At 47.4% G+C, this 13,688-nt stretch overlaps 1 pseudogene; it reads right to left on the bottom strand.

Annotated features, from left to right (window-relative positions):
* Positions 1-8,127: 8,127 nt before the first annotated feature.
* Positions 8,128-10,544, bottom strand: LOC119293324 (annotated as a pseudogene).
* Between the last annotated feature and the right edge of the window lie 3,144 nt (positions 10,545-13,688).

Here is a 13,688-nt window from a genome sequence, read left to right as displayed (position 1 = left end):
ACAGTACAGCAATATACTACGTCCGTCCTGCTTTATTAGTCCCTCTTGTATTTAGAGTCATATTTTGATCAGGATTTTCACTAATAAATATAAGTTATACATAGCAAAAATAATATCAACAGAAACTATATTCAAATACGAATCCAACGATATAATTTTTTATGACATGCATTAACATTTTGCTAGTTAAATCTATGATTGAAGAATGACACAAAATACAAAGGGAACAAATAAACCAAGACGGAGGTAGTATATAATAAGTTCGCTACAAGTGCTCTTCACGAACAACTTATGGCCAGTTTGGGTAATTGGCACTTCCAGATAAGATTGCAATGTGTATGTGTGACAATGGTCCACTTAGTCTAGATCCAAGAGGCTGCTACCTTTTTTACGTAGTTGTTGCTCTGAACCTAATCGCAAGAGACATGTTACTTTCTTTAAGAAGGCCTAACGGGAAGGATCTGCCCACCTGAACTTTTCATCAATCCATGGTGCAAAAGGGAAACAACAGAAGCAGCAGAAAACACCTGCTAAAATGTGAAGCAAAATGGAAAATAGTCTAGAGCTGTGAAGTTCTAGACCCAAGCGAGAGCATCGCAACCGCCACAAAAGCACATCCACGACAATGTAACGGGCGACGACTTCACGCTGGCGCAGTTCATCCAGAACCCTAAGAGCACCCCATCACAGCAATGGCTTGGCGGGAGGAGCACTGATCTGATCTCTGTCAATGTGTAAGACCCCCAGAGGATGTAGTGATGCAATGGAGCTAGCGATTGGAAAACATAGCAAAGGGTTATTCGCCATGGATTTTCCTAATCTTTTGGTTCATGCCTCTCTGACTAACGAAAATGTTATCTTTCCCAAACGTGAGGGCATGGAAAGCTTCGGAAACCATCAAAAGATTTTGGAAACAACTATTTTGCAATCGAAGGTTTAGTGGTCATAATATGAGGCATAGGTGCAAAGCTCTTCCACATAGAGGATCGGTGGCGTACCAGTGGGGAGCATCTGCTCCCGAATGACATGTGCATGAACACAAGCAAAGAACATGTGCTCGATGGTCTCCTCATCGCCATAGAATGTGTTAAGGCTCATAAAAAGTACGTACACGCACATTGGTGGAGTCGTGAGCAGATCTTTTACAGTACCCCGTGTTAAAGTTGTATTTTATATATATGTATACGTGTTGTATACCCATTATATTTCCTTGTTGTACAAGTTGATCTAGTCAATATAAAGAGATGCCAGCCGGTTGAGGCTAACCACGGCAAATAATTCTTTTGATTTGGTATACAGAGCGGGTCGATCCGACCTAGGGTTTCGCTCACGCGCTTCCTCCGCCGCCATCTCTTTTCCCCGCTGCCGCCACCGCCGCAGCACCTCGACGCGATGGGTGACACCGCCGCCGCGTTGCAGCTTGCCCTCTCCACTTCGAGCACCTCGTTCAGTCCTCCGCATCATCCATCCCCGCCGGCGCCATCATCTCCGCCCCTACCGGCCAGAACCTCAACACCATCACGGTGCGTCTAGATCGCACCAATTATCTTCTCTGGAAGATGCAGGTCGTCCCCAACATCGCCGGCCAGGGATGGTACGGCTTCCTGGATGGCTCCTACGGAGCCCCTCCGACCACGATCACCGAAGGAGACAGTGCCAAGGCCGTGACCAAGCCCAATCCGGAGTACGCCTTGTGGTTCTACACAGATTAGCGTGTTCTCAGCATCCTCATCGGCTCCATGACGGAGGAGATCCTCGGCCATGTCATCTGCCGCACCACCGCGTCCTCTGTGTGGGCGTGCCTTGAGTCCATGTTCTCGGCGCAGAACAGGGCCGGGGTGCGCCAGATGCGGCGTCAACTCTCGACGCTGAAGAAGAACGACCTCACCGCCGCCACATACTTTCACAAGATGAAGGGTTTCGCGGACGCCATGGCCCAGGTGGGGTTGCCTCTCTCCAATGCTGAGGTGATCGACTACATCGTCGTCGGTCTCGGGCCTCAGTACGAGTCCCTCCAACATTCTCTCACGGTGTTGGCAGCCGCCGGCGCTGACAACCTCAGCCTATCGGATTTTTACTCCATGCTCCTCTCCTGCGAATCCCTCAAGGAGCAAAACTCCTTCGCCCCCGAGTTCTCCACCTCCGCTAATGCTGTGGCACGGCAAGGCGACGTCCGTGGAGGGGGGTGCATCTTCGTCGACACCACCAATGACGGCCGCGGCGGGGGTCGTCCTACTGGCTCGCACGGAGGCGGCCAGTACAACGGCGGCCAGCAGGCCTCCCGCGGTAACAACCTCCCCAACCAAAGGGGCGGTGGTTGTGGCAACTGCGGAGGAGGAGGACAGGGCAACGGCGGTGGCAGGCGCAACAACCGATGCGAGTGCCCCCACTGTCAAGTTTGTCGGTACTAGGGGCATGAGGCTCTCTAGTGCAAACAACGCTACAACCACGCGTTTCAGTACGACGAAAACCGTGCTGGCAATTCTGCCTCTTTCCAACCTGCCCCCAGTCAACCTTGGCTCTTCGACACCGGCGCCACGGATCATCTCACCAACAACATGAGCCGGATGAACATCCAGGAGCAATACAACGGCACGGATCAAGTGCAAGTTGCCAACGATGCAGGTTTGTCTATTACACATGTTGGTCATTCTCGTTTACCTGGTTCATCCGCCCCCATTGAACTCAAAAATATTCTTCTTGTTCCTGACCTTAGCACTAATTTGCTCTCCGTTTATCGTCTTGTTTCTGACAATAAAATCTTTGTTGAATTTCATAAATTCTTTTTCTATGTCAAGGACAAGTTCACGAAGAAAATTCTTCTTCGCGGTAGGAGTCGTGGCGGCCTCTACCCTCTTCCGTTCAGCGCCGTCACCTCTGGACGTCATGCGTCTTCCGGCGTTAGGCTGACTACCGAGCAGTGGCATCGGCGTCTTGACCATCCTTCAAATAAAATAGTTCATACCATTGTTAGCTCCAATAAATTGTTGTGCTCTCCAAACAATGAGTCCTCTATGTGTGATGCTTGTCGGCGTGCTAAGAGTCACCAGTTACCATAATTATTCTACTCGTGTTTCTACATCACCACTTGAGCTTATTCATACCGATGTTTGGGGGCCTGCTTTGCCATCTTCCGAGGGTTTTAAGTACTATGTCAGCTTCATTGATGACTATAGTCGTTACTGCTGGATATACTTGATCAAGCATAAATCTGATGTTGAGAGCATTGTTTACACTTTTCAAAACCATGTTGAGCGTCTCTTGAATGCTAAGGTTCGTTCTGTTCAATCAGACTGGGGTGGTGAGTATCACCGTCTCCATGCTTATTTTCAGTGCACCGGCATTGCTCATCGTGTGTCTTGTCCACATACCTCCCAACAGAATGGTATAGCTGAACGCAAGCACCGTCATCTCGTTGAGACGGGTCTAGCCCTCCTCGCACACTCCTCCCCGCCTCTTCAGTTTTGGGATGAAGCGTTTCTTACTACTTGCTATCTCATCAATAGGATGCCTACGCCTGTTATCAACAATGCCACACCCGTGTTTCGCCTCCTCAACATGCTTCCTGAGTATTTTTTTTCTCCGCACTTTTGGTTGTGTGTGTTGGCCTAGTTTGCGTAAATACAATTCACGTAAAGTCGAGTTTCGCTCTAGGATGTGTGTGTTTCTTGGTTATAGTCCCATGCATAAAGGCTACAAGTGCCTTGATCGGTCCGTTGGTCGTATTTACATCTCCCGTGACGTCGTGTTCGACGAGACGGTGTTTCCCTATGCCACTCCCGGTGCCACTGTTGATGTATCCAAACTCCTTCCCGTGTCGTTTCCGTCAGATGAGATAGTTACAGAGTACCGACACGCTAATTATGACACTACCTTGTTACCGGCTAATGCACCTGGTGTTGTTGTTAGTTCTCCTATGCAGGTCCCCGTGACGTCAACTTCGCCGCTCGATGTCCCTGCTCCATCAGCGCCACCGCCTCTGCATGTCTCGAGCAGCCCGCCTGGGCCCGCCTCTCATGCAGGCATGCCCGGTTCGCCCGAGCCGGCCTCTCCTCTGGATGCCTCGGACGGCACGCCAGGGGCCCGCTTGCATGCAGGCACGCAGACTGCTCCCAGATCGGCACCGCTTTTGCATGCCTCGGCTGGCGCGCCTCGGCCCGGCTCGCATGCAGGCACGCCCCGCTTGCCCGGGTCGCCCCGGTCGGCTTCTTGTGCCGCTTCTGGTGCCGACCCCGCCCAGGCCGATTCGCTGGTCCCGGTCGTCGACCACAGCCCGCGGTCTCGCTCTCCGTCGCCAGCACGGTCGTCTGCCTCGCCGGCTCCCGACGGGGCTTCTTCGCCTGGCATGTCTCCGGACCATGACGAGGCCGCTTCTTCGCCCTCGTCGACGTCTTCTACACCACCAGTGTCGCCGCCTCCAGCGCCTCCTGCTGCTGAACCGGCTCGGGTCATCGTCACGCGACGGTGCAATGATATCTCTCGTCCCAAGGTGTATCGGGATGGCACGGTTCGATATGATCCCTATCGTCGCCGTGCGTTTATGGTGGAGCATGCATCTCATCGTACTGCTCTCTCTGAGCCAGCTTGGTGTGCTGCTATGGAGGCTGAGTTCGAGGCACTTCAGCTAACAAAACGTGGATATTGGTACCCCGTCCACCTGGCACTAACATTGTTGGCAGCAAATGGATCTTCAAGACGAAGTTCCGTCCCGATGGTTCTGTTGATAAATACAAGGCATGGCTTGTGGCTCGAGGCTTCACACGGCAGTACGGTATAGATTATCATGATACTTTCAGTCATGTGGTTAAACCAGTCACTGTTCGCCTGGTGCTTGCTCTTGCTGTCTCTCGTGGTTGGTGCCTTCGTCAGATTGATGTGAGTAATGCCTTCCTTCATGGTTTTCTGTCTGAGGAAGTGTATATGCAGCAGCCCCCCGGCTTTGAGGATTCACGGTACCCTTGGCATGTTTGCAAGCTGCAGCGTGCTCTCTATGGTCTCAAACAGTCGCCTCATGCCTGGTATGCCCGTTTGAGTGACAAGCTTCATCAGCTCGGTTTTGTTGCTAGCAAGGCCCATACATCTCTGTTCATTTTTTATCATCATGGGGTTATTATATATATGCTTGTCTATGTTGACGATATTGTTTTGGCTGGGTCCTCTTCGGCTGTTGTTGAGAAACTGGTTACCGCTCTTTCTGGTTCTTTTCCTGTCAAAGACCTTGGGCGCCTGGAGTATTTTCTTGGTATTGAGGCCACTTATAATTCTGAGGGTCTGGTCTTGTCGCAGCACAAATATGCTCTTGATCTCTTGCATCGGGCCAACATGGAGCAATGTCGGTCTGTTACTACTCCCATGTCTACTTCTGACAAAATGTCTCGAGATCAAGGCCAGCCGTTGAGCTCTGAGTATGTTTTCAAGTACAGGAGTCTTGTTGGGGGTCTCCAGTATGTACCTCACTCTGACACGTCCTGACTTGTCCTTTGTTGTTAACCAGGTGTGCCAGTACTTGTCGCAGCCTACTACCACTCACTATGAGGCAGTGAAGCGAATTCTTCGCTATATCTGAGGTACTGTGTCTACTGGCTTGCGTTTCCGGCGCTCCGCTTCTATGGGACTGAGTATTTTCACTGATGCCGATTGGGTGGGCTGCCCTGATGATCGTCGGTCTACGGGCGGTTTTGCCATTTTTTCTTGGCTCCAACCTCGTCTCTTGGAGTTTTTGCAAGCAACCTACAGTTTCTCGTTCTAGCACTGAGGCAGAATACAAGGCTTTGGCTAATGGTACCGCTGAGGCTATATGGATACACTCGGTGTTGAAGGAGCTTGGTGTGTTTCTTTCTCGCCCTCCGGTGTTGTGGTGTGACAATGTTGGCGCCACATACTTATCTGCCAATCCAGTTTTTCATGCCCGCACGAAGCATATCGAGGCTGATTTTCACTTTGTGCATGAGCGGGTTGCTTTGGGTGCCCTTGATGTTCGGTTCATCTCCACTGGCGATCAGTTGGCTGATGTATTCACGAAGCCTACTTCTCAGCTCACACTTCGTCGTTTTAGTTCCAATCTCAACCTTGTTCACGACGGTTCAGATTGAGGGGGGTGTTAAGAGTTGTATTATATATTTATGTGTGTACGTGTTGTATACCCATTGTATTTTCTTGTTGTACAAGTTAATCTAATCAATATAAAGAGATGCCAGCCAGTTGGGGCTAACCACGATAAATAATTCTTTTTGATTCCCCGGTACACCATAAGGGCATTTTCAACACCGACCCGTAAACCTCCGGAATATTTCGGACCGCATTGTCCGGACAGTGAAAGCCATCCAACACGGTTTTGTATCGGTCCGCGGCACGGTCCGGGCGTAATTTCCTTCGCAAACCGGAGACAAACATGAGCTTTGCGGGGGTCCGTACTGATCCCACGCCCGCTTCTGACCGTCCTGCCCCACCAAAACTCCTCCCTTGCCCGCGCGTGTTCCCGCCTGGCGCCAGCTACCCGCATTCATGCCGCTGTAGAGTGCGCCGCTCAACAGTGAAGATGGCTCATGGCGGACGAGACCTCTCACTGCCTCTGGCATTGAAGCGGCGTGCCGGTCGAGGGCACCGCCCGCGACGCGTCTTCGGTGTCCGTGCTTGTTCAATGCCGGAGACACGTGCATGGACGGGACGGGGCGGATATCTACCACACCCGATTAATGTCGTTGTCCGTCCGTAGACACCTCGCTTCACCGGAAGCCGTTATTTAAAGGAGGACACATCCGGCTAACTCCACACCACAAGACAAGCCTCTCGCCATCCTCCTCTCTTGCACTACATCTGCCATGACTGTAGGCGGAGAAGCTCTGTGGGAGAGCCTTTCCACGAAGATGAAGCACGCCGTGGCTGCCCTTGCCGCCATCTGGCAGAGCCGCCGTGCAAGGCGGATCGAGGCTGACTTGCCGGCCAGCTTGCCCGAGGTCTCCGACGACACCGTCCTGGCTCCCGCGCCTCGTGTGCACGCCGGCTTCACCATAGAGCAGGCGCAGGGGCACTACAACACCGCTATGGCGGAGGTGCAGCCTGCGTCGGCTCCTCTGTCAGCGTTCCAGCAAGCACGGGAGGAACATAGGTACAACATGTTCCTCCTGGAACATCACCGGCTGTTGAAGGGTCAGATCTACGGCGAGCGGGCGAGCGAGGAAGCTACTTTATGTTAGTAGTAATCTCGATTCCCACTAGGACCTGGAGCTACGTAAACCTTGCGAAAAATATTTTTGTCAATGAAAAATGTAATGAATGTTTTTTCTCTGCCCTTCTACAGTGGCTTTTTTCCAACGTTACATTAAACTTATTAAATGTCATATGTTTAAATCTCTACAAAAAAGTGAGAAATAATGCCTCTAGAAATTTGAATACCAAACTAAATTTCAAAGACGTCAAATACCATACTCTCATACTTTCCATGATCATCCAGTAAAAAGTAGGAGTGGCGATAACATAAATCATTGTCATTTTAATTGCCTGAAGAGTACTATTGGAAGAAAAAAGCTGCTTCTTCATCTGTGTCTTCGAAAACCTTGATGTCACATCTCGTTCATAAACCTTGATGTCAGTAACAACAGTCCACCACTTCCACCATCACTCTCATGCACTGCTCTTCTACTCAATTTTTCTTCTATAACTCTTCCCAAATGTGTTTCAGATGAAGAAAAAACATATTTGAATATTTTTGTCCATGGACACGATGAACTACCCCGGCACTATCTAACCGTGGCACTTCAACTTCTTTCATACAGTGGTTCTTCTTTGTCTGGGTCTTCTTTCATGCTTATGGATGTACTAGAATTTTAGGTTTTCCCTGCAACTACTGGTCTTGCTTGCATCTGCATTTCAGTCTTATGGTGGTTCATTATGCTTAAAACATCGGGAAAAATTTAGCAAGCAACCTATTGCCAGATGTGTTTAAGGTTTTGGTCACATTACTCTCACTGCGCAAAGGCCGAGTTTTACTCGATAAGAATACTGCATACAAGTCGATGTGTGTCGCACAAAGCGACATAAACATAGTTTACAATCTATCAAGTTACATAAAAGATCTAACAGGTGGCGGTTAGTTGACACTCTGCATACTTATATATCTTGCTAGGTTCAGTAATAGGTCGACGACCAAGAAACCGTCACCGACACCACGGCACCGTTGCCGAAATGGTATTCTCTCTCTTGGCTGCCATGAACTGCTGCCTTGAAAGAAATCGACAGCTTTCCCTCCATGAAGTCAACAAACAGTGTATCTTCAAACGGCACAGCTGCTATGAAGTACTGTGGATGTTTCCCAGCAGAGGCAACGAACCGATCACACTCACGCTGCTCGCCCATGAAGTCATAAAGGCTCTTCGAAATCGCCGTGTATCCACACATCTTCACCTCCATGCCTCCGGCACCTTTGTGAAATTCAACTCTATCGTCGCCTCAAGCGCTCTACGAAAGATGATAAAATCGAACATGGCCGCACCATTTGTATCTCCATCGTGCACTCGATTTCTGTGTCATATAGACAACGACTCTCAATGAGATCGGAACACCCATCGACTAGAGTGACATCTTCTATATCTCCCTTTATTCTGATATCAACTTCGATCAAGCATTCAAATGTCATGGACATGCCTCTTATCGGACTCATCAAAGGCAGGTAGTCGCTGGTCTGAATTTCGACAGGGAAAAGAATTAGCATGTCAAAATCTTTTCTTGATGGCAACATGTCAGAGATGTTGCAACTATATAGCCAAGTTAGTTGAGACGTCAAATGAGATGGAACTTTTCAGAACAAATCAGCATGAATGTCTTGAAAAATAATCTACACGTGTTTAATTTTATTTATCATGTCATCTAAGTTAAGCTTACCAAGGATGTGTGCTGTGATACTGATGCATTCACATTTGAGGGCTTTCAGAGCCAAAAGAGGTGAACAGTGTGCATTTCTAAGTAAGATATATGATCACAAGTTCCAACTTTACTGTGAAGTGTTATGCTAATCTTGCACCATGATCAATGAATGTAAAAGCATTATATCCAAGACAAACATACAAATTTACTTAGATTATGTAAAGAGTAAAATACACAACAAGTCCTAAAACTATTTGAGGGATGCCTAGTTAGTCCTAATACAAGGTTGCTAAGTGTGTCACCCGCAGTCCTATCCGCGTTGTATCAGCTTTGACTTGCACATGTGGCAGGTTGACCACTGTCATGTGGCAGGTCGCCCCCGCCACCGGCAATCACCAGAGCATGCTGACCCGATTCCACCCATGTAGAGGACCACCACAACGAGCCGGACAAATCCCACCAGACTTGTTGTCCCACGTTCCACAACGTTTCAACTGGAATGTTTGTCCCCGACATCAGATGTCGAGCCGCTGCCCTCCACCTCCACCATTGGTGAGTTCTAGCTCGATTAGTCTAGTGTGTGCCTTCCTCTCTGCTCCCTTGTTATTTCCCATTGGTCAATTTTATGGTGCCGCTGTTGTAGCTCTGCTTCCACATGCGATGCACACCACCGTGATCGATCCCCTTTGCTTCCACGTTTCTGTCTTTTTTTTCCTGCTTTGTGCTATGCTATTAGCCTATGTACGAGAATTGCAAGTGTTTTGGTTAGTTGATGGCTAGATGGCATCGGCATAGGTGGAGAGGAGGGCAAGGGAGAGGAATAGATGATACGTGCAAAGATGAGGGGTAATAAAATTCAAAGAGAAGACCTTTCCGGGGAATTTGTGCAAAAAGTTGCCACATGGCAGTTGTCGACCTGCCACCTGTGCAAATCAAAGCTGATGCAGTGCAGATAGGACTGCAGGTGACACACTTAGCAAACTTTTAGTATGTAGATGTGCATTTTCATAGTATCAGGACTAGCTTGACAATCCTTAAATAGTTTTAGGACCTACTGTGCATTTTTTTACTCTAATGTAAACATGTCCATACAAAAATAGAAGAAAGCCGCAAAAGCTTGACTGGACACTACAGAAGACCATTATATGCACATTTACTACCAAAATATCAAGTCAAATTTAAGGCGTAAAAGTAATTACCGTGTTGATGGTCACTGGGTCAGTTCGGGGTCGATTGAAAAGATAATTTCGGTGATAATCCTCACCATCCCGGACTGCAACAAAACCATATACATCGACTGAACTGCCAATAGCTTGGAGATATGCCTTCAGCTTGATAGAAAAAACCTGGAGCATAGCCTGTGGCTCGTGAAAGCACCGCACCGCAGTCAAAGGTTCGCACCGAGTATATCGCTTTGGTGGCAAAACAGCTAAAAAAAGGATATTTATTCAGTATATAAGTACGTGTCTGCAAATAAAGTAAATAGACACAGGGTAAGGAAAAAGTTGCTTACTCTGAGATACTTCACTCATGTGATAATACTCGTGCCAACAAAGATCACCACTATGCCTAAAATCTCTCGAAGATTCTGGAATCATACTTAACTTCGTATTGACACCTAACTCAGCAGAAGAGATACTCAAAGCAGATCTCTTCAATAGTAGCCTTTTGATATATTCCATAGGACTAACCCTTTGGATAATTCCTATCCCTGATACAGACAAAAAAGGGCAACCTCGTGTCGGACCCTTCCCTGGACCCTGCGCAAGCGGGAGCTACATGCACCAGGTTGCCCTTTTTTGTCTGTATCAGGGATAGGAATTATCCAAAGGGTTAGTCCTATGGAATAAACAGAATTTGCCCTTGAATGCCAGTTCTGATAATATTCTTCAATAAGAAAACCTTAGCATTCATACACGTAAGTGAGAGTGGGGCAGGGAGGGAGAGGAAGTACCATCATCATCTGTAAGCGTATCACCGGAATCATCCTCAAGAGGGAGAAAATCATTGTAATAAGGGATGTTTCCAAGACTGTCATCATTTTTTAGGTCGAGATTGTTGCTAAGGCTGTCCTTAGCAGCAGTGGCGTTGCCATTATCACTGAGGCAACTTTCAGCACCAGTGGTGTAAAGCAACCGATGGCTGACATGTGTCGTTGGGAACTCATAGCCATGCTTTTGAAATCCTTCGCAACTAGGCATGAGATCAGAACTCGACAATGAAGCCTACAAAATAATAAATCAAACATATGTTACACATGGAAATCTTATAATCACTTTTTTAGGGACTTCAAAACATAGGTCTGAGAAATGTATGCACTAATACGACATACAAAAAAATACTTTGGCTGAGAACTAAGCAAATGAAAACAAGCGCAAGTGAAACAATTGAACTGAATTCGAAAAGCACCCCTCAACGTCGAGTAAGGAGCTACAAACCTGTCGGCCTGCCATAGAAGATGGAGATGGTGAAGTAGCTAACTTTTTCTTGCTTGTGCCCTCCTCAGCAAACCCATGGCCACGTTTCTGAAACCGCTCACAACTCTGGATGAGATCAAAAGTTGAACGCATGCACACCTACAAAATGAGAACTTGGAAATGTCTAATGAAGAAGCGCAAAAACTGATCACTATGTGGACTTTGAAACATACGTACAAAATACAGGTTGAATGCAACCCCACTGATGAACAAAAAGCAAACAAGAATGGCAACTAATGCAAGTGAAACATTTAAACTGACTAGACAGAACATGTCCATCTAGTAATGTATTCCCAAAAGAACTATTTTACTTTTCTGACTTATTCAGTCAATTCAAATAAGACATGTCTTGTTCAGGTCAATAAACAGAGCTGGGGAGCTTCACCAAATAGCTACAAACCATGGCTGCCCGCCATAATACGTATGTACTGACAACGCGCTGAAGAGCATTGGGAAACTGATATTACAGCTGAGATCAAGGATGACCACGGAATCCTACCATGTGGGAAGAAACTGAGACTACCAGAAGAGAAGAGGAAGGACTTGATCAGTCAACCTCTTGAGCAAGCAAAAGCGGGGAATCAATCTCTTGGTGTAAACCAGCCATAAGTTGTCATCTTTGCTACCGAAGAACAAATAGTTGGATACATAGAAAAATAAGGTGAGACACAAGTGCCAAGGAGGGTATTACATCGCTTTTAAAACTAGTCGTCAGGCACTATAGTTCCTGTGGCAAAGGATTTAATTCTGGTTCCGGTCACTCAATTGACACAGATACCAAGGAAAAAGGACACGGGACCAAAGACAGGAAGGGAAGAAGATTAATGGAAGTGACAAGGTTGGATGGTGGTCCTGCACTAGCTCTTGAAGTGCTGCCCAATGGACAGTGGACCATCGATGATTCTGCTGATGAGACAGGGTCAGAGATGGAAGTTAAGACGCGGAAAATGGAGTTCTCGTCCCCGAATGCATCATCAGCCAGGGTCAAAGACCCACAATGGCTGTGGGACTTTTGCCCCAATGTGTAGGGTAAAAGAAAGACCCACAATGTATCTGCTAAGTATGAACTGCCAGTGCTTTGGAAGCCCGAGGCAGTTCATGAAATCTTCAGTTTAGTGGATTGTATAATCCTATGGTGGTGTTCCACTGCAGAACAAAGATGAATAAACCCAGGTGGAGATCTTTCAGCCGAGAATTGGCTCCCACATAGACTGAATGTTCCATGCAAGAGATGTACTGAAAGCCTGTCTCTATTTTGGAGGCGGATGTCACTGCATGGCTGCAATCTCTATGGTCTCAGTTTGGCGTCATCTTGTCTGATGGTTCTGAAGGAAACAAAGGAGATGAGCCTGATTTTATGGCAATCCTAAAAGGAAGCTTAACGGGAATAGTTGGTTCCTTCTTAAGTCGGTGACTTTATTGAAACCCTTCATGAGCATGAGCAATTTGGTCGCAATGAACATGAAGAGTGGAAGATAGCATACTTGCGAGAATTATCATTCAAGAACCTCGTAATGTGAAGGTGCACCTCAACCAAGCCCTAGTGAGGCGAGAAATTTCAACGTCTTTTCCTGTGTACTCTAGTGGAACAAATCCCTACGACTAACTCCGCTCAATGTGCACTGCTGGTGAGGACAGAGTAACCGATCGAAAGCAAACTGAGAAACATTTCCAGTATATGAGAACATGCTGCAACGACATGAAAGCGATGAGAAACATGGTAGCTGAGGCTTGGCAGAAGGGTGGTCATGTACAGAATTCGTGACACCGACACGTAAGATAAACTTGATGCTGTATGATCCTCGGTGAAACCCTGGAGCCTCACCTCCTTTGATGGTGTCAGAAAAGGAGATAAGGTGCCTTCAGCATAAGCTAGGTGAAAATCAAGGCTGCATCGATCGGGTCAGCTCCATCAGTGAATGATAGAAGGATCATACAGAAGCCGAAAGATATGTTGGCAAGAGAAAAGGGCAAGGGACGACAGAGGTCCCGGTCCCAAGTTCAATGGTTGTCAGCTAGTGACAAGAAGGCAACATTTTTTTTCAACCCCTGTAGACAAGACAACCAGAGCAAGAAGAAACAGAATTGCCAACATCTGTAAACCTGATGGCATGTCATAATTGATCAAAAATAAATCAAAGACATCATACAAGGGATAAATTCTAGACACCTTGAGAACCGAACAAGAGTTGGTTACCCAGTTTGTGCCAACAATTGCTATCGATCGTCACATGAATAAGCTATATATAGTGTGCACTTTCACTGACGATCGAACCAGTGGCGAAAGTAAACATGTACCATGTAATTTTTGTTGATTCCAAATACCACTTATCCTCCAGATTTAACAAA

This window comes from Triticum dicoccoides, chromosome 4B, assembly GCF_002162155.2.
Source record: "Triticum dicoccoides isolate Atlit2015 ecotype Zavitan chromosome 4B, WEW_v2.0, whole genome shotgun sequence".
Lineage (NCBI taxonomy): Eukaryota > Viridiplantae > Streptophyta > Magnoliopsida > Poales > Poaceae > Triticum > Triticum dicoccoides.
This window is presented reverse-complemented; position numbering and strand designations above follow the sequence as displayed.